Source organism: Barbus barbus (assembly GCF_936440315.1).
Source record: "Barbus barbus genome assembly, chromosome: 11".
Taxonomy (NCBI): Eukaryota; Metazoa; Chordata; class Actinopteri; order Cypriniformes; family Cyprinidae; genus Barbus; species Barbus barbus.
In genome coordinates this window covers 2,222,904-2,243,364 of record NC_136739.1, presented here as the reverse complement: position 1 = coordinate 2,243,364, position 20,461 = coordinate 2,222,904, and positions in this window count along the sequence as shown.

Below are 20,461 nucleotides of genomic sequence, written 5' to 3'. Positions count from 1 at the left end.
CAGGACACCAGCAGGAGCCCAGAGTCTCACACGCACACCCTCCACATCTCCTCCCCGAAGCTCTCGTTCGTGATCTCAGCTTGTTTTCGCTTTTAGTGTTTTCTATATAAAACACACAACTTTGCCCTGTGGAACTTGGCCCTACATTTTAGTATGTGTGGTCATAAACACTAACACGGAATGGTGAGAGAGGAAAGGAGTGTGTGTGTGTGTGTGTGTGTGAGTGTGTGTGTGAGTGAGTTTGTGTGTGCATGTTTATGTGGTTTATGAGGACAAAAATGTGTATAATGACATGGGTATGACAGAGGTATTACAATATGAAGGTGGTTTATGAGGACACTGCCTATGTCCCCATAATTCAAAAGGCTTAAAAAACATAATAAATGCTGTTTTTTTGAAAATCTAAAAATGCACAAAGTCTCCTGTGAGGGCTAAGTTTAGGTGTAGGGTTGGTGTAGGGCAATAGCACACACAGTTTGTTCAGTATAAAAACCATTACGCCTATGGAGAGTCCCCATAAACCACAAAAACCAACGTGTGTGTGTGTGTGTGTGTATAAATATAATTTTTAATTAGTGTATTCTGACATTCTTTTCCAGTAAAAAACAAACAAACCTTTAAACATAAAATATACAAAATAAAGTAAAAGTAAAAATATATAGCTGTATTATTTTCCATATTTGTTCTTCAATAAAGGATGTTTCTACTGGAAATCTATACAAAAATGCTGATTAAGAAGATCATTTTCACATGTTGCTTTGTCTTAGAATTGCAGGTCCCTCCTGTAATTTCACGCTGTGGGTGTGGCAACTCTTCTGCCACCATTCATCGGTCATTATGTCACTGACGTCATGCTCTCCCACAGCTCTCTGCTGTCCTTCATCCCATCAGCATGTGCTTCTAATACATCCCCTGTATCGGGGCTTATCTGCAGCTGGTCTCCTGCGCTGTGTGTTCATCTGTGTGGGAACAGAATGTGTGTTCAATGTGTTTCAGCATTAATGACCGAGTGTGAACCGCAGTAAACTCATGCACTGACTGTGGTCCAACCTAACAAAGACCTGAGCCAATGACCTCGCATGAGCCAAAATAAAGCACTTCACCAGCACTGCAGCCCACCTGTGCTGTTTCTTGTGTATTTACTGGTACTCTTTTGAACTATCTAAAATGAAACTTCAGTTTCACTGCTTTCCCAGTTTCAGACAGCTAGATGAAATGATCCACCGAGGAGTCGAGTGATCTGAGAGCAACACTGGAGAAACTTCACATTGTCTATAACAGGAAGCAGCTGTGGTTTATCAAGGAGGTTTTTGACAGCGGAGCCACGACGTGACAGCAGTGTCCAATAGACTCGCTCTCTAAAAACCTGGACTTTTATTTAACTTTTAACCCGTCCTGCTGGATTCTCCATGCTGGCTGTTGCTAGTGGTAAACAAAAACCATGCTGTTCACCAGCAAAAAATAATGAATTATCTGGTAACTGTATGTTAAATGAACTGATGAACAGAGCTGGTATTATTTGAAACAGCTGATTATCTTGTTTAATTAGATGCACACACACACACACGTATGTTTTATATATTTGTTCAATACTTTCTCCAACTTCTTTGGTGTTTTAGAAATATAACCTGAAACTAACATTAAAGAGCTATTTCTGCCAGATTTAACCCATATAGCTTTGGTGTTATAAGTTATTGTATTTTAGTTTATTCAATGACATTTTTGACTTGATTTATTATTTTTTTAGTTCGTAGCCTATGTTTTATTTATTTGTTCAATAATTTTAAAAAAGAGTCAAATAAATACACCAAAAAACAAACACACAAAAAAGTTAAAACTAAGTGTTATAACCATCCTCAAATAAATAATAATAACAATAATAAAAATAATAATAAGGCCAACGGGGTGATCACCAAATTTTCATATGTCCATGTTTACATTTTGATTTTGTTCTATTTATTATTTCAAATGTGTACCAGGACAAAAACAGTCTCATGTTTTTTTTTTCACAAATTACACAAACTGTGCATTTGACCTTTACATGACAAGGTCACAGAGAAGCAATTTCAATTTACACAATGGACCAAAAGCATTTGGAAAAATGACTAAAACACAGTCTTATTTACAACAATCGAAGCATATTTATCACTTCGCTTGATTCCAGCACACATTCTCTAGTGTGCAGAGCATTTAGCGGCTGCATGATGCAATAACCATGGGAGACATCATTTCAACAAATGCTGCTCTAAGCAAATCGGTGAGTGATGCGCTGAATGCTCTGATCCTGCTCGTTTCCATCATTCTGCAGGCAGAGGAAGCAGCTGGGCTCAGAAGAGCGCTGAGGTCTCTTTGGGGAACCAGGGGGAGAGATCTAGGCCTCTACACCCATCACAGTCCCACAGCGGCAGATCAGTGATCAAAGCCAGACATGTGGCGGGTGTGATGGGCAGAGGGAAATGAGGTGGGCTGCACGGTGTGGATGGGGGTGGATGATGTAGCACATTGGGCCCTGGATGGAGGGGGTGTAGGAGAGCCGGCTGAGGAATGAGAGCATAGCAGTGGAGGGTGAAACAGAGGCCTCAGTGCAACATCATGGGGACAAATGTGAGGAGACGGTTGTAGTATTAATTGCTTTAGCATGTGTTAAGAAAAAAGGGCAAAGATATGTGTGTGTGTGTGTGTGTGTGTGTGTGTGTGTGTGTGTGTGTGTGTGTGAGAGAGACATTTAAATAACTGGGTTTAAGGATTTTATGTGATGAGCTTTGCTTCAAACATTTTTCCAACTAAACAATTTCTAATAAATATTGTTAACGCTTTATGGTTCAAATTGTTATCATTATTTAAAGGAATAGTTCACCCAAACATGAAAATATTGGCATTATTTACTCACCCTCATGTCGTTCCAAACCTGTATAAGTTTCTTTCTTATGTTGATAATATTGATAATATTATATTTTTCCAAAAGATAATATTTTGAAGAATTTTGAAGGAACAAACAGTTGTTGTTCCCTTTGACTTCCATAGTAGGGAAAGAAATAATATGGAAGTCAATGGGGACCAGATTACCAGCATTCTTCAAAATATCTTCTTTTATGTTCAATATAAGAAAGAAACTCATACATGAGAAACTCATACTCATATATATATATACACACACATATACAATTTTCAACAGCATTTCCTGAATTTATGTTATACTATTACAACATTAATTAACTACATTATTTAACAAGAACAATGTTACAAAACTTTACATTAAAAATAATATTAACTAAGATATAGAAATGTTCTAAAAGCATTGTTCATTATTCTTTATTGTTATTATTATTGAATTGTCCATTATTATAATTATTGCTATCATTATTTATGTTGATTATAAGCCTACATCCCTACTATACAGTATGATAACATGATGGAGTATGTTTTTGAACTGCACACATACTAGAATGCACTTGATTAATGGTCAAGAAGTAAGTTCTTTATCAATTGGCAGTATCAACATCAGACACATACAGTATTTACACATTTGATGGTTACTTACTGTATGCAGTGGTTATCGCTGCACATTGAACTGGGATAGGATCAAATATTTTTGTGATAAAACATGACATATTTCACCATTAAGCAACACTGCTGGCATTGAATGTAATTACATCAGTTTGTTTGAGCAGTCAAAATAACACTGACTCAACTAATAGGGTGTGTGTGTGTCCAAATAATGGAAGACCGATTGTTTCAGAATTGTTGAAAACTTGTTTGAAAAAAGTTTGTTGCTATACTTTTTGGTGTTGTTAGTGATGTGGAAATTACACACTTTACCTTTAAGAGTATATGGGGCACGCTTTTGGAGGACGGTAGAGGAATCGTCTTCTGACGAATTCTGACAGCCGTGCTGGACGACTCTGTGCAGCTCTCACATGCCTGACCAGGAAATGAGAAACAGGTGCACAGATGAAAGAAGAGAATCTACAGAGGGGCCCTGAAAAGTGAGGGCCTCAACCCTATACTTCTCCTTTGCTCTATCCCCCACATCACCTGTCATACATACTATGTCTCTCTCGCTGAGCTGACATGTAACCTGAGGACACTGAATGAAGCATCATATATTGGTTTTTTTTTTTTTATTAGAAGTTACTGGACTTCTCACTCAGGGGGAACTTCCTGTCTCCTGTTGCCATCTTCTCTATCTGCTTTGGGTATATTACTTTCTGTTTGATTCATGCTGTATGTTTTCTGATTGTGACTGCTTGAGGCAGTCGTATTTCAGAGTTTAAATGATCTGTCTTAAATCACTGCTTCCCGTAAAGCCAGAGTATCCTGCCGTACAGTGGTTAGGAGTTCGGTCAGGCTTTAGTCTTATCTCATTGGCCAGCTTCATAAATCGCTGTTGTTGAGAGCTTAATGCATCACCTTTTTTTAGTTCTGGTTGTGATGTTACATACGTTGAACATCAATATGATTCTATTAACAGTGGGTGAACCTCACAAAACCAGTGAAGAATTCATATTTTACTAAAAAAATATATATATATATATATATATATAAATAGATAAATAATAAATTATAATAATAATTACAATTATTATTAATGATTTAAATCAGCAAAATATTGTAAAATTTAAATACTGTATTACAGTTACAAGAATCTAATGGAAAATATTTAAGAAAGTAAAATATATAGATAAGTTCAAAAACTTTTCATTTTATTTATTTATTTATTTTTTTTGCTTTCGTGGTAAAAATGTGATTTGGACATGTTTTCATGAGATTCCACCTTCCATGTCAGTTATTTTGAATGTGCTGTAAAAAATTGTTATGAGGAGATGTAAAGGATTTTGAGCAATGTAAGGTCGGCATGGTCTAAGTGCAAACCAGTAAAACATACCAAGGTTCCCTCAGAGAAGTTAAAAATGTTTTTCTGTTCTGTCCACCTCATTATTTTCACATTTGGAAGGCACATCTGTGGTTGATGTGACATTTAGACCTGATTAAAGCTGAGGTGGTATGAGCACTACTTCCCTCATGCTCCAGTGACATGCTTGAGAATTCCATCCAAACTTGTAAACCTCCAGTCCAAACCCTCTTTTGCCTGAGTGCCGGGGCTTTACGAGGTTGTCAGGTGGTGTGTGCGCTGTGTGAGAGCAGTAATGCGCCAGCAGGGATTGATCCCAGTCCAGCGAGGAACGGTGTTCCCAAGGCCGGGCACAGGGTCACGCAGAGGGGAGCAAACCCAGCAAGGCTGACGATGTCCTGTGAATGAATATTTACAGAAATGACAATCTAGTGCCAATGTAGAATGTAGAATGATATTTCAAAGCAAAATACTAATTATAATAATTTTCTGAGAACTAAAAAACAAGTGTATCTTAAAGTGTAGCTGATAATTAATTCCTAATCTTTAGTTACTCAAAGTTTGCTTAAAAATGTCATAAGGCTAAACAATGATTCAAAGAATACCATTCACAGGATCAAACCCCAATCAATTTATCAGTTTATCAAAGGTCTCGCCATGTCTTAGGATATGTGAACTATAGGTAAAAGTAGCTCTTTTGTTGCAGACAGTCTTGCTGCTCAAATAAAAAAGCGGTTTTTGGCATGATTACACTTGTACTCTTGCTTTCAAGTACATTGAAAACACATGTCTGGAAGCTGATAAAAGCCACACTTTTCCTCCATAAATTGGCAGAGACTGTACATTCACACACACATATATAAATTAATGGACTAAGCACTTCAGTAATGTCATCAAGCACATTACTCTTATTTGGATAGCTGTATCATGACCTCTCCAGCGACTGCGTATTTATGAGCCCTTCAAAATCCCTGGCCGTTGCGAGAACAAATGATGAAGATAAGCAATGCATGACCTGTGTTCAATTCATTCCTCCGGCGCTCCTATACTGTGTTTATGAGTGTCCAGCCTAATGACAGCTATGCTGTTAACCAAGTGCATCTCAGTTACACACCATAAATCATCACGACTTTTGGTGCTCAGGAAAAATACCTCCAGTCATATTCCAAACGGCAAAGTATATTGCTTTCATAACCTACATTAGGGACTGTATACTTTTACTGTAGGATTTGCATCAGAGCTGAATTTTGTTAGACCAAAAACACCATTATAGAATAAAGGCGACCTCTTTTTTACACAGAACACAGTGTGGTTGTTGGGTAGTGCGTGAAATGGCACTTTTAGGGTGTTCATGAATGTTAAATGTTTCTTTAGCAACCTAACAGTGTTATAGACCAAATTATATTATAATACCCTTGGATACTCTTAACACTGCAAAAGCAGCACAGAAATTGCATCTGAAGCAGCTAAGACCAAACATACAGTATGTGGACCCTTCTGATTAACAGGTTTGGCTATTCTGGTAATTCCAGTGAAAACTGATGTGAAAAAAGTGCAGGACAGAAGGGGCATAAAAGCATTTACACCGTGTCCAAGCCAGACACATATCATGCATTCAGAGCTTTTATGATAAGGTTCTCATCCAAAACATGCAATTATCTCCACAGCATGAGTGAAAGGTGGTTTATAACATAAAATAGAAGGCTACTAATAAAGTACTAATACATTTATAATTAATGATCTGTTAAAGAAACAGATTTCTCACTATTAGATTTGTGGCATGTATAAGGCTGCTACCAATTCATACTAAACTACTTATTAATAAAGCAATTTCAGCCTTATTGCAACAAATACCACATTTAAAGTACATTTTCATATGGGCAAGTGCAATGTAGAACAAAAAGCATTAAAGTCTGGACCTTCATAAATTATGGACCAAACAACCAGTTTATTCATTGTACAACGATTCCAAAGTTTCTGAAAAAGATCATAACAACATGTTATGAAACCAGTCGCAGCAGATTGTTACTAAATTGACCAATGCAACGAACCAATAAAAGTAGAAATGGACAAATGAAAAATAAAATGAAAAAACATGCTAAAGTTGACATGAATCAGAGTAATAATATCTGAAGACTCACTGTCTGTTGGCTCTTGTTCATGACATGCCTTATGCACCACTCTGTTTCTGCAGCATTGGAATTAAAGGGAACAATTTAAAGTTCAAGTTCTTGAAAGATTTGAAATTAATTTCTGTTACATTCTAACATTGTCATTGGCTGTTCTCTACAACACCTGTCTGAAGGATCCTGTGATGCTGAAATGATGCTGAAAATTCAGTTTTGATCACAGAAATAGTTTTTTCTGTATTTTTCATCAAATAGATACAGCCTTGATGAGCAGAAGAAATTTCTTTAAAAAACATTAAAAATCTTACTGATCCCAAACTTTTGAGAGGCAGTGTATACACACACACACACAAAAATAACAAGTAGATAGAATAGAAAAAGAGTAGAGAAAGCTTGGGTTAGATGCCCTTCTTAATGAAAACAAGCAGTTAGAAAATGAATAGAGTGCAAGTGTTAGAGGGTCAAGAAAACAGATTAAATAGAATTAGACTAGAGAGTGCTAGAGTTAGAGGGTCAAATAAAGATGGAAGAGATGTGTTTATAGCCATTTCTTGAAGATGGCTAAGGACTCAGCAGCTCGAGCTGAATACTTTGTAGGGATTTCTGTCTTTATTTCTTTATAAAATCTGCCTCTTTGCACTCTATCTAAAACCTTGTGACATTAATTAATACTGCTAAAGTGAAAGCCTTGCATGTGCAATTGTGCAGTTCAACAGCAGAGGGCAGAGTATATGTCCACTGGTTGACTGAGCACATCTGTTTCAGAAGAGAGCTGTGATTGAGCCCCCTGCTGTGCACTGGTGGAAACAGAGCCTTCACAGCACCAGCCCACCATACTTTTGAGGATACAGTGTAACATAACAGACAATTCCACAGTATACCACAATTGGCCCAGCTGCTTTTGAAGGTGATGCTTCTGAGTTTTTTTTTATGAGCACTCAGCAGCAGCATGAGCAGCTGTATTTCCATGATGACAGAAGACATACACATCCCTAAGCTTTCTCCAGTTCTGCATTTATTTAGCTGTGATCGTGCCCTCAGAGACTGTTAACACAAGAACCAGGGCCAAGCCCAGTTACTTACATACGCCTGGATTGTTAGTCAGTTTTGTGCACGAAGAACAAAACAAAAAGGAGATTAAATTACAGTTCAACGCAAGCTCAGCAGTCAGCTCAGTACGCTAATACAAATGTCCATTGAACCAGTGTTTTCTTTATGGTTTCTATTTCAGAAAACTAGTGTTATCCTGTTTTCTCTCCTTCTCTGAGCCTTTCTGTCATTCTTCCTCCCTCTCGCTGAGAATCTGTCATTTACGTTGTCGTGTGTGAGCACAACACATTAATCATACAGTATGCACTTCTGCTGTTTATGATTCTAGGTGATGACAAGGAGAAGCCCTAACAATACAGACACAGCTTAAAGGAGGATGTTTCTGTCTTATGTTTTTCTTAATGGTAGAGGAAAAACAAAGATTGATTTCACTGTATTTCCTCACCAGATCTCCGTCACATGTTCTGCTGTTTGCTGCAACCACAGTAGATTGGTGTAAGTTGATTGTACGTCCATATATAATGAAACACCTACAGAAGTACAAAAAGAAGAAAACTGTCAGAGCACTGAGAGGAAATACAGGTACATCTCAAAAAATGTGAATATCATGAAGAAGGTCAATATTTTTTGTCACTCATTTCAGAAAGTGAAACCCATATATTATATAGATTCATTACACATAGAGTGAAATATTTCAAACCTTTATTTCTTGAAATTTTGATGATTATGGCTTACAGATAATGAAAACCCAAAATTCAGTGTCTCAGAAAATTAGAATATTACATACGATCAATAAAAAAGGATATTTTAAACAGAAATGTCAGGCTTCTGACAAGTATGTTCATTTCTATGCACTCAATACTTGGTTGGGCCTCCTTTTGCATGAATTACTGCATCAATGCTGCGTGGCATGGAGGCAATCAGCCTGTGGCACTGCTCAGGTGTAATGAAGCCCAGGTTGCTTTGATAGCGGCCTTCAGGTCATCTGCATTGTTGGGTCTGGTGTCTCTCATCTTCCTCTTGACAATACCTCATAGATTCTCTAAGGGGTTCAGGTCAGGTGAGTTTGCTGGCCAATCAAGCACAGTAACACCATGGCCATTGAACCAGATTTTGGTAACTTTGGCAGTGTGGGCAGGTGCCAAGACCTGCTGGAAAATGAAATCAGCATCTCCATAAAGCTTGTCAGTAGAAGGAAGCAAGTGTTCTAAAATTTCCTGGTAGATGGCTGCGTTGACTGTGGACTTCAGAAAACACAGTGGACCAACACCAGCAGATGACATGGCAGCCCAAATCATCACTGACTGTGGAAACTTCACACTGGACTTCAAGCAACATGGATTCTGTGCCTCTCCAGTCTTACTCCAGACTCTGGGACCTCGATTTCCAAATTAAATCCAAAATGTACTTTCATCTGAAAAGAGGACTTTGGACCACTGAGCTACAGTCCAGTTCTTTTTCTCCACAGCCCAGGTAAGATGCTTCTGACGTTGTCTCTGGTTCAGAAGTGGCTTGGTAGACCTTTTCCTGAAGACGTCTGAGCGTGGTGACTCTTGATGCACTGACTCCAGCTTCAGTCCACTCCTTGTGAAGCTCTCCCAAGTGTTTGAATCAGCTTTGCTTGACAGTATTCTCAAGCTTGCGGTCATCCCCGTTGCTTGTGCACCTTTTCCTACCCAATTTCTTCCTTCCAGTCAACTTTGCATTTAATATGCTTTGATACAGCACTCTGTAAACAGCCACACCTTTCAGTAATGATCCTCTGTGACTTACCCTCTTTGTGGAGGGCGTCAATGTTCATCTTCTGGATCATTGCCAAGTCAGCAGTCTTCTCCATTATTGTGGTTTCAAAGAACAAGAGATACCCGGAATTTATACTGTAGGGATGGTCATTTAATGAAGCTCAAATGTAAATATTGTAATATTTTGAGATACTGATTTTTGACTTTCATGAGCTGTAAGCTCTAATCATCAAAATTAAAAAAAAAAAAAAACATTTGAAATGTTTTACTTTACATGTAATGAATCTAAAAATATGAAAAAATGAACTTTTTCACCTGTACAGCTTTCTTTCTCAATAATTGATGACAGGAATCAAATGTTAAGTCATGAATATGACAGATCTTGCGTCGTTCAAAATGCACACACTGTAGAAATGATGAAAACAAGCCTATGTTTTATGAATGTGTCCTCTTTTTTTTTGTAGTCTCTGAGTGTTTGCTTGCAGGCGACAGGACAGAGGCAATCCATTTGCCCAGTACAGAGATGTTTAGTTTTCTGTATGTTTTTCTATCTGCATTTTTATTCTGAGATATTACAATATAATTATAGCTATACTGACATTCACACAAGTGTCATACTGCTTCTGTATAATTGTTCAATAAACAAACAGTTCAAATTAAGATATAATGTTACATTCTACATCTACCTACACTCTATCATTTAATCCTGGATGGATCTCAAATACACTTACACCATAATCTTATAGTCAATTATCATCAATATAATTATTACAATATGATATTTTCTACTCCCTAATCCTAAGCATAACTCTAGCAGAAACCTTTTTGCTTTAGGATTTTCAGTCCCTTTATATTAAATGGCCTTAACTGTTGTGTACTTACATTTAAATTAATAATTTGATACTTATAATTGATACTTCATAATTAATAATTTTATTACTTATATAAAACATAATAATAACACTGATGACCCATTGCTTACACCTTAACCCACTTAAACCTAACCATACCACCAAACCTGCCCCTAACCTTACCCGTATTAATAACAGCAAAAGTGTTTTGCAATACAATAAGTACATAGTACATAGTAGTTAAGGCCACTTAATATAAAGAGGGACCCGATTTTCATTTAAAACAGTGTGTTTCTCATAGTATACACACTCCAGGTGATTTCAGGTTTTACTGTACTTGTTAAGACATTTGGTCCTCACTATATAGGTAAAACCTGACCTGCACACACACACACACACACACACACACACACACTAGCCTCTCTGTGCCCTCTCTCTTTCAGGACGCCTGGCAGAGCTGTGGAAGAGCTTGGCACGGCCACAAGCATGTGTGTAATTTTATACAGGCGTTCCGTTCTCATTGCATTCCAGTTCACACATCCGCCATTTCAGACTGCTTGCCCTGTAAAAATGCATACGGACTCCACATACCACAAAACATGGAGCGTTCACTTGGTACACAATGCTCCGACACAGCACACACACACACACACTAACATACGCCTGTCCGTATCTTGCCCCTGCATTGTCTCACTTACTGTCGGTTTGATCTGGGCCACACATGCTTTCCATTATATTCACCATCACATCACAATTGCCAAATGAGTAGATGATGTTTGGGGAGGAGAGGTGAATGAAGAGCAACTGGATTTGACATATAATGATATCCTGTTGAAATGAAATTCATCAAATGGTAATTACACTCCTTCAAAAACAAACCAAACATTGAACAGATCAAAGTTCGTCACTGGATATTGGAGGACTGAAATTAAAACTGATTGAAAATACAGAAGCTTAGGAAAGAAAAACACTACACTTTCATTTAGTCATGCAGATCTGGCCACAGACGATACAGATAGCAGCATGCTGAAAGTTTCTCTGCTCTATTTAGTTAGATATCAAAACTACGTTCCCTCAAGTATCTCTTCAGTCTTGAGGGAGAACATATCAGAGGAGTCTATTTTTATAGCTCAGGTATGAGTGAACGAATTGTGAAGCACAATACTCCTCTCATCTGTGCAGCCGTTCACTAAAGAGCTTTGACTTTCCCAAAGTTTTCTTAAATGCAAAATGTGTTTTGGGTTGTGAGGAGTGTGTCTGTAATCATACAGCGTGACTGTTAACAGCAGGTCACAATAATGTTGGAGTGTGTGGCGAGGAGTCATGGAGGACAGGAACTGCTCAGCACACGAGACAGGAAGCTGTTTTACTCCCAGCTGGTCATGGAAATGTGAAGAGCGTGAGATGGCGGGAAGAGAAAATACATGGCATGCTGTACAGAAATAAATGTGAATCAACATACAATGTACAAATATATCTTTACTGAGAGTAATGTGGTAACACTTTACAAAAAGTCCTATTAGTTAACGTTGGTTAATGCATTAACTAACAATGAGCAATACATTTGTCACAATATATGATATCTTTGCTAATGTTAGATAAATACAACTGTTCATTGTTAGTTCATGTCAGCTCAGATCCATTAAATAGTATTGTAAAGTGTTGCCTGTAATGCATTACGCATCTAATACAGTTTATATCAACTTTGCCCCTTTTTTAATGTTTCCATTCTTGCGCATGATTAATCATCTTGTGTGTGATTCATTACTGCATGATATTCTAAAGATCTTCCATTAAAATGTAAATAAAAATAATAAATACTTTAAATACCTCTAAAATGATTTTTAGTTTCTGCTAATGTAATTAAGGCAGCTTGGACAGAGAAAAATCATATTAAAGCTGCACTCATACAGCAACGAGACTAGTTTATATTTGGGGTTCTCATTTGGCAGGAATTTTTAGGATTACATCATTCATTCTTGTGTGTTTGCATTTGTAGTACGGCGCTAGATATGCTACTTTTACAACAGCATGATGTAAAACACCCTTCTTACTTTCAGTGGGTCTCATTCTGTAGAACGACAGATCTGCTCTGATATAGTGATCACAGGCATCAGATTAATGAGATTTAACCCATCTGATTTATCCACTCTAACGAGCAGTTCTGAACCACAACTGTTAAAAAAGAAAAGCATTCATTAGTAACCTGTCTTGCAGTTTTATGTTTTAAGCACAAATGGCGATAGAGATGTCAAAGTTCTGCTGCGTTTAGTGAAGGTTTAAGGAATAACATCATAGCTAACATGTTTCAACCCTTCCCATTTGATTAAATCTTAAAATCCCACCCAACATTATTTCTCACTGAATGTTTGGATTCGCATTGTTACAGAAGTGAAAGTAATCATTTATTCATCATCATCTCATTCTGACCCTGTATTATCAAATTCTTCTGTGATTCATAAATATTTAATGTTATCAGAATGTCCAATGAAAGTGGTTGTTGATTTATACAGCCAAGCTCTAATACTGACCAAAAAAAAATTTAAATTAAATATGATATACGTATATGGCCTATGTTTTTTTTGTTATAACCAAAAAAGCAATTGCAAATGACTTGTATAGTGTTTTTGGTCCTTTCCAATTCATCATCCACTTTCACTGTAGCCTATCAAACACAAGTTTGTTTTTGGATGAACTTATCTGAATGTGTTACGAACGCCGTTCCATGTTTCTTTAGCTACAGAGATTTTGACATGTGAAGGATTTTCATGAGAAAAATCAATGACTACAAAGGCCCAAACATTCTCTGATGCTCAGGCACACATAAACAATGCTCGTGGCTTATGTCCAGAGGGTTAGTAATCAAACATTTAACAATAAAGATTCAGTAAATAACATCTGGCCTGTGTTTATCCTCAACATAAGACACCCTGTATATATTCTATACAGATCTTGTGACGATAAAATGGAGTGTGTGTGTGATGTGAGGGCGTTTGGGCCAAACAGCTGGAGTCCTGGTGTAGACGCCTCAGAGTTCCTGTCCAGCTGAGCAGAGGGTGGAGAAGACTTTACACCTCTCTGACACACACAAACAAACCAGCTCTCTAACACTCTCAGACAAACAAACAGAGAGCTCAGGGTATCATCCAAGAAAGTACAGCCGAAGACTGATCTGATGCTTGTCAAGGGTTAGACTTGAGCCCTTCTTTCTCTCACTGTCTTGTATGTCTTTCACTGCCCGTCTCTGTATATATCACTCACTCAATCTGCCCACATGATCTGAATTAAGTTCAGACTGACTACCTCTCATCAAATAAGACCGACTGGCCGTTCGATGGAAAAGCTGACACACTGAGTGACTGTGTAAATAAAAGCCTGTTTAAGTATTTAGATGTGTGTGTTTGTGAGTGTGGCTGGATGGAATGTGTGAACAAGTGTGTGAATATTAATAAGAGAATATTTGGGTTTTGGAAACGGTGGAAAATGTGCAGAAAAAATAGTTAGCGGACTCAAAACGAGATGGTCGGCTAGAACACATTCGTCTACACACCATCCAATTACAATTTTTCTGATCAAAATTTAGATTGTAACTTAAAATGTGATTTTAAAAAGGTGCAGATTTGATGTGCTTGTTTGTAGGGCTAATAATAAATTATTATTATTATTAAATACAAATATTGAATAAAATAAATATTACTATTGCATATAATAGCGGCCATGCATTATTATAATTTTTCTGTCTTGTTTTCTCGTGATCACGACTTAATTTTCTCGTGATCTCGACATAACGAAAGTTGTCGAAGACAATATAGCGACCCTGATTTTCTCACGATAGCTACAATTACGTCGTGAGAAAACGGTTTTTACGTTGAGATCATCAACTTTCGTTATGTCCAGATAACCACAAAACAACTTTTGTTATGTCGAGATCACAAGAAAATTAAGTCGAGATAACCACAAAACAACTTTCGTTATGTCGAGATCACGAGAAAATTAAGTCGTGATAACGACAAAACAACTTTCGTTATGTCGAGATCACAAGAAAATTAAGTCGAGATAACCACAAAACAACTTTCGTTATGTCGAGATCACGAGAAAATTAAGTCGAGATAATGACAAAACAACTTTCGTTATGTCGAGATCACGAGAAAATTAAGTCGAGATAATGACAAAACAACTTTCGTTATGTCGAGATCACGAGAAAATTAAGTCGAGATAACGACAAAACAACTTTCGTTATGTCGAGATCACGAGAAAATTAAGTCGAGATAACGACAAAACAACTTTCGTTATGTCGAGATCACGAGAAAATTAAGTCGAGATAATGACAAAACAACTTTCGTTATGTCGAGATCACAAGAAAATTAAGTCGAGATAACCACAAAACAACTTTCGTTATGTCGAGATCACGAGAAAATTAAGTCGTGATAATGACAAAACAACTTTAGTTATGTTGAGATCACGAGAAAATTAAGTCGTGATAATGACAAAACAACTTTCGTTATGTCGAGATCACAAGAAAATTAAGTCGAGATAACCACAAAACAACTTTCGTTATGTCGAGATCACGAGAAAATTAAGTCGTGATAACGACAAAACAACTTTCGTTATGTTGAGATCACAAGAAAATTAAGTCGAGATAACCACAAAACAACTTTCGTTATGTCGAGATCACGAGAAAATTAAGTCGTGATAATGACAAAACAACTTTAGTTATGTTGAGATCACGAGAAAATTAAGTCGTGATAATGACAAAACAACTTTCGTTATGTCGAGATCACAAGAAAATTAAGTCGAGATAACCACAAAACAACTTTCGTTATGTTGAGATCACAAGAAAATTAAGTCGAGATAACCACAAAACAACTTTCGTTATGTCGAGATCACGAGAAAATTAAGTCGTGATAATGACAAAACAACTTTCGTTATGTCGAGATCACAAGAAAATTAAGTCGAGATAACCACAAAACAACTTTCGTTATGTCGAGATCACAAGAAAATTAAGTCGAGATAACGACAAAACAACTTTCGTTATGTTGAGATCACAAGAAAATTAAGTCGAGATAACCACAAAACAACTTTCGTTATGTCGAGATCACGAGAAAATTAAGTCGTGATAATGACAAAACAACTTTCGTTATGTCGAGATCACAAGAAAATTAAGTCGAGATAACCACAAAACAACTTTCGTTATGTCGAGATCACAAGAAAATTAAGTCGAGATAACGACAAAACAACTTTCGTTATGTCGAGATCACGAGAAAATTAAGTCGAGATAACCACAAAACAACTTTCGTTATGTCGAGATCACAAGAAAATTAAGTCGAGATAACGACAAAACAACTTTCGTTATGTCGAGATCACAAGAAAATTAAGTCGAGATAACCACAAAACAACTTTCGTTATGTCGAGATCACGAGAAAATTAAGTCGTGATAATGACAAAACAACTTTAGTTATGTCGAGATCACGAGAAAATTAAGTCGAGATAACGACAAAACAACTTTCGTTATGTCGAGATCACAAGAAAATTAAGTCGAGATAACGACAAAACAACTTTCGTTATGTCGAGATCACAAGAAAATTAAGTCGAGATAACCACAAAACAACTTTCGTTATGTCGAGATCACGAGAAAATTAAGTCGTGATAATGACAAAACAACTTTAGTTATGTCGAGATCACGAGAAAATTAAGTCGAGATAACGACAAAACAACTTTCGTTATGTCGAGATCACGAGAAAATTAAGTCGAGATAACGACAAAACAACTTTCGTTATGTCGAGATCACGAGAAAATTAAGTCGTGATCACGAGAAAACAAGACAGAAAAATTATAATAATGCATGGCCACTTAAAACTTCTGTGATTTTTGTTTTTAAGATAAAAAGATTTAAGAATAAATAAATATTTTTAATATTATTATATATATATTTTACAATACAGCTGTAAGTGCTAATATTTATGGATGTCCATGGATGCCATATCCCGATTTTGGTTTTATTTTGATACGCACCATTCGTGTGTACCACAGTTAGTGAAAACTACATTTAAATATGGACATTTTTCTTACACAAACCCATCACTTCGCTTCAGAAGGCCTTTATTAACTCCCTGGAGTTTTATGATGGATGGATGTAGTTTTTTGGGCTTCAAAATCTAGACCAGGACAGTTTTTAATATAACTCTGACTGTATTCATCTGAAAGAAGAAAGTATACACCTAGGATGGCTTGAGGCGAGGGGTAATTTTCATTTTTTGGGTGAACTATCCCTTTAATACGCATACTGTACACAATTCATATAGGTGCATAGGTTCATGCCTAAATCATTCTGGTATGTAATGGCCATTTTAATGAAGCAATCCATTCCTGATGATAAAAGTTAATCTCTACATTTTGTCCAAGTTCACGCTGAAATACATTACATGACTCAAACCATGAATGATACAGAAATTCCTCCTCCGGGTCAACCAGTGGTTTCATATCCTGATCCACAGAAATAGAAGGACTGTGTGAACTGCTCTCTGGTGTATATATAGTGGTATATAAGTGACTCCACAACACTGGCCTGTGTACAAATTTCAGAGCCCCCAGACAGACAAATACTGAGTGAGTTCAAGTGAAGGATAACCACAGAAACATTACAGAAAACCAATCTTTTGCATCTCCCGCTGTGTCTCTCATAGGGCAGCATAGCAAAGACATTACCCATCATGCAGAGGTTTTTGCTCTCTTGTTTGGTGTCTAGTGGTTCACCACAGTTTGGTGGGATTAACTTGATTAATGGCACAAATATTCTCTGCATAGTTTGTCACAGATCTGCAATGCAGCATTTCTCACCATTTTCTTGACTTGAATATTTTGAAATGATTTAAACGCCTCCATTCCTGCCAAACAAATATGAATCTGTCTTCTCAAAAATATTTTGGTTTTATGCAAGGGCTACATTATGTTTAACTCTGGAGCCATCTGAATGTATAGGAATACAAAATTAGAAAAAACACAAGGAGAATAAGCAGAAGCTATAACAAGTTAAAGTCCCGTAAAAGTAAAAGACTTGAGTAAAAATCTCATGTCTACTCCACAGTTTTAGAAAAGATTGTCAACAATAATTCAAACTGTGCTTTGCTTTGCCTAGATACCAATGCTGCAATCAAAAGTCATAAATTCTTCTTCTGCAAAAAATTAAGGGATAGTTTACCTTAAAAATTAACATTCTGTCATCATTTACTCGCCCATGTTGTTCCAAACCTGCACGACTGTCTTTCTTTGGCAAAAGAAGCGTGTTGGTAACCAAACAGTGAAGCATTTCTCAAATTATCTTATTTTATGTTTCACCTAAGAAACAAAGTAATGCAGGTTTGGAATGACATGAGTAAATTATGACAAATTTTTCATTTTTAAGTCAACTGTCCCTTTAAGCAATTTGAGCAAAAACATCTAAAAGATTGATATGTAACTGAAACACAGTCATAAACTCCATGAAGCCTCCACTAAGTTATGAACGAGAAAACTTTGAGCGACAAAAATGTCCTTTAGGCATGCATATGGTCTCGGTGTATGTGTGGATGTATAAGAACTTCCTCTCTCCCAAGTTCTCTTTGTCTTTGGGAATGTGCTGTACTGCTGGAATCAGAGGGTGCTGTGGATCATGTAACAGAGCACATCTATCACTTAGCCTGTATTTGTGCAGGCCTCGCCTCTGAGCACATGGAGAGGGAAGGGGAGAGCGAGGGAAGGTGGGAGAGAGGATAAGAGGGGGGTCGGCATGAACAGGAGTGTCTTTGTAAAGCACCCGGGCATTCCGTGCTCCGAGTGCTGTGACATCCAACCCCTCACAATGGGGCTCCTTTAAGACTCCAGGAGCGGAGCTTGGGGAACACGGAGGGGAAATGAGTTAGTACAACTCTACAATCCCACATCAAATTCACTGTCATGGCCTCCGCAGGGAGCCACGCAGCCTGGGCTTGGGCCCGTACGTCACTCCAAATTCACCTTCCAATCCTCAATCCTTTATTTTCACATACCATTAAAGGCAGTGGCCTGTGACTCTATAAACTCATCTGATGTAAACCCACGTCCAGATCTCAGATGGCGGTAATGGAAACTTTATTAGAAAGTTCAAGACATGAAATTTCCGACCATTTACTTCATCTCGACCCTCCTGCAACTATGAATTACCACATGTATTTTTTGGCAGATGGAGATTTCAAAAGTGTCTGAATTTGACCTTGTAGAATGACCTCGCATTCAGAGCTCATGTTAACCCACTGAAAGATCCAAGACTAATAAATGCAATACCCATCTTATAAAGCAACACTAGTTGAACTCTGTCCCAACCACCAGTTACATGCTGATGGAGTTGGTCTCTGGGTCCTAACCTGAACCAAATCTTGTTATTCCTAGCTCATCTTTCTATGAAAATTACTTAATTACTTAGCAGCTTATAAAATCTCGACATCAACCCTTCGCAAGCATGTAGAGGTAAGGTAAATACTTGCATCGTTGCATTGGTGGTTAAAATGAAGCTTTGACAGTTTAGCAAAAGGTTTTGCACAAATTAGCCAAAAAGACAGTGGTGCAGGGTGTGCGATATATATCGTCAGCGATAATATCGTAATTGTTGTTTTAACGATGTGCGATTTGACATTATCAGTATTTAGCCAAAAACCAAACAAAACCCTCCTACAGTGTGTGAAGTCTAGATTAGACCAGTGTGCGCATTTAGAGTGCGTTCTTTCACTGCGTGATTCAGTCTGTTAAAATGCAATTAAAATGATCACAAAATTGAAGATATAGGGGCAGAAAATGTATATTTATATCATTTCATATAGTAAATCAATATCACACAAAGAGTGCCGTTTTTCTCCAAAAATCCCCATCATTACATATAGATGTTTTTTACAGCAGTTCAATAAACAATAAGTTAATTAAGAGACTCATGTTTTAGACACCATATTGCCTGTTTTTGTTCTATTTCGACAACAAAAATAATCCCAAACACAGCATGATGGCGTTTCGTTCCTGAATGAATCAACTGTTTAAATGATTCGGTTCAGTCGCAATGACTCGCTTATTAACAGTGACTTGGTGACACCTACTGGCGGTTTTAATTTCACATTTAAGTATCTTATGATTTTTTTTTTTTTTTTAATAATTTCATAAGTATTCAACATTTTATGTCTTATATATCAAAACATTATTTCTGCATTTGTAATCGCAGGTTAAATGCATTCATGTCCTGCATTAAACAGTGTGTAAATACATCTAAATGCCACTTCAGTTCACTTGAAGCTTCTGTGTTTCCTCTGCACTGCAAAGATGAATTTTGTTGATATTGATTTAATTTGCCTGGCAACAGCCCAAATGTCTTATTATTATAAATTATTATTATAACTGATTCCTTTAATTAAAAACAACTAGTTTGAGATTTATAGGCCTATATCCCAGGGGTGTCAAACTCAGTTCCTGGAGAGCCATAGCCCTGCAGAGTTCAGTTCCAACCCTGCTCCAACACACATACCATGTAGTTTTTAAATAAGCCTAAATGATTAGATTAGTATAGATATAACCCTAATTATAGGTGACAGCTGATCCAGTGTTTAATTAGGGTTATATCTATACTGTGTAGGGCTGTGGCCCTCCAGAAACTGAGTTTGACATCCCATTTTTGCGTCCCACTGTTAAGTAATTTTTACTCTGAGTCAATTTTAAATGAGCTACTTTTTTACTTTTACTTGAGTAGATTTTTAGACTTTTACTTGTACTTAAGTAAAATTTCATTAGGTATTGGTACTTTTACTTAAATATTTTTCTACTCTTTCCACCTCTGCGTGGATG